Genomic DNA, 1,778 nt, shown 5'->3' on the forward strand with positions numbered 1-1,778 from the left:
AGGAACACAATTTTTGCAAATGGGCCATTAGGAAAGTCTAGTCCCAGTTCTGGCCCTTGTTCCTGGACCAGAATCTTCAGAAAGTCTGAAGACTTCCCTGGCAGTCCAGTGGTTAAGCTTCCATGCTCCCACCGCAGAAAGAACTGAGATCCCACAAGCCCTGCGGAGTAGCCAGGAAAAAAAATCTAGGTCCTCCCCTTTCCCTGATGCTCAGTCCCTTTGTAGAAAGCTAGAAGAAACATTTGCCATATACATGTTGGGCAGTGAGGCAGGGTCCTTCCTTGAAGGGACCCACCCTTCCCTTCAATCAAGGGCCTCTGTTCTAAGAACCTGCCCAATTCTAGGATTGAATAAGGGGGAAAATCTCCTTAGTGTGGTGACTCAAATCACATCCCTGTCCATTAGGAGTTTTTTCATTCGTACAGATTAAAACTTTCTTAGGTTGCCCAACTACATCACTCCTAAGTACACCATGACCAATTAACTTCTGCTAAAGCCCTCTCGGGTTATACTATTCTTTCACTATTTCAGCTCTGCTTCCCAAGGTGCTAACCACACCCACCTTACAAGTACTTCCTCTTAGCCTCCACAACCCCTGGACTCTATCAAGGCCCTGAATTCAGGGAACCCATTGCAAAGGTGGCATCTCCCACATCGTTCCTGGTCTGCAAAAAACAACCAGAGTCTTTCAAGGAGGTTGCACTCCTCTCACTGCTGAAGCAGGGATTAACGCACTTCCAAAGGTCTCTATGAACACGTGGTTTGCTTGATAGAAAATGATGCAAACAGTGGGACTTCCCTGGTGGTCCAGTGGCTAAGACTCTGCACTTCCAATGCAGGGGGCCCAAGTTGGATCCCTGGTTAGGGAACTAGATCCCACATGCCAAAACTAAGAGTTTGCATGCCACAACTAAAGATTCCTCATGCTGCAATGAAGATGGAAGATTCTCTGTGTACCACAACTAAGACCTGGGACAGCCAAATAAATAAGTAAATTTTTTAAGGAAAGAGAGAAAGATAGAAAGTGATGCAAAGAGACTAAAGAGAAAGACTTATGGTGATGTTAACAATTTTTCCTGTTAGCTCAGCTGGTAAAGAACCTGCCTGCAATGCAGGAGGATCCCAGTTCAATTCCTGGGTCAGGAAGATGCCCTGGAGAAGGGATAGACTACCTACTCCAGTATTTTTGGGCTTCTCCGGTGGCTCAGCTGGTAAAGAATTCGCTTGCAATGCGGGAGACCTGAGTTTGATCCCTGGGTTGCGAAGATCGCGTGGAGGAGGGAACGGCTACCCACTCCAGTATTCTGGCCTGGAGAATTCCATGGACTATACAGTCCATGGGGTCCCAAAGGCTCAGACACAGCTAAGCAACTTTCACTTTCACTCTTTCACACAACAGTCCTTCAGTGAAGCATCTGGTTTCTCCTTTCTTCCAACAATAAATCATACCTTCCCTTAGTGTCTCCTGCAGGGATTGTGGGGAGATCACACCTGAAAGATCCAGCTGGCTTGATCAGTTGCCCAGCGCTTGCACATCATCACAAGTTATGCCCTGCTATGAGCTTTCCTAACAACGATGTATTCTGAGCAGACACTCTGCATGTTCATTAGATATTTTTGTCTCGTGCTGCTGAACATCTGCACTGCGGTGCAGCTCCGTGTCCCTGGATGACTGATGGGGAAGAGGCTTCCCCATCTCCAGTAGGCTTTGCCACATCTCATCAGCCCAAAGTATTTCCCCCAGTTTTATTGAGGCATGGTTGATGAATAAAAATTGT

At 47.0% G+C, this 1,778-nt stretch overlaps 1 non-coding gene across 1 annotated transcript; it reads left to right on the plus strand.

Moving 5' to 3' along the window:
* The first annotated feature begins 796 nt into the window (after positions 1–796).
* TRNAG-UCC (transfer RNA glycine (anticodon UCC)) lies at positions 797–869 on the plus strand. Its single transcript has one exon. It is a non-coding gene; the product is annotated as a tRNA-Gly (tRNA).
* Positions 870–1,778: the final 909 nt, after the last annotated feature.

Source organism: Ovis aries, chromosome 3 (genome assembly GCF_016772045.2).
Source record: "Ovis aries strain OAR_USU_Benz2616 breed Rambouillet chromosome 3, ARS-UI_Ramb_v3.0, whole genome shotgun sequence".
NCBI lineage: Eukaryota > Metazoa > Chordata > Mammalia > Artiodactyla > Bovidae > Ovis > Ovis aries.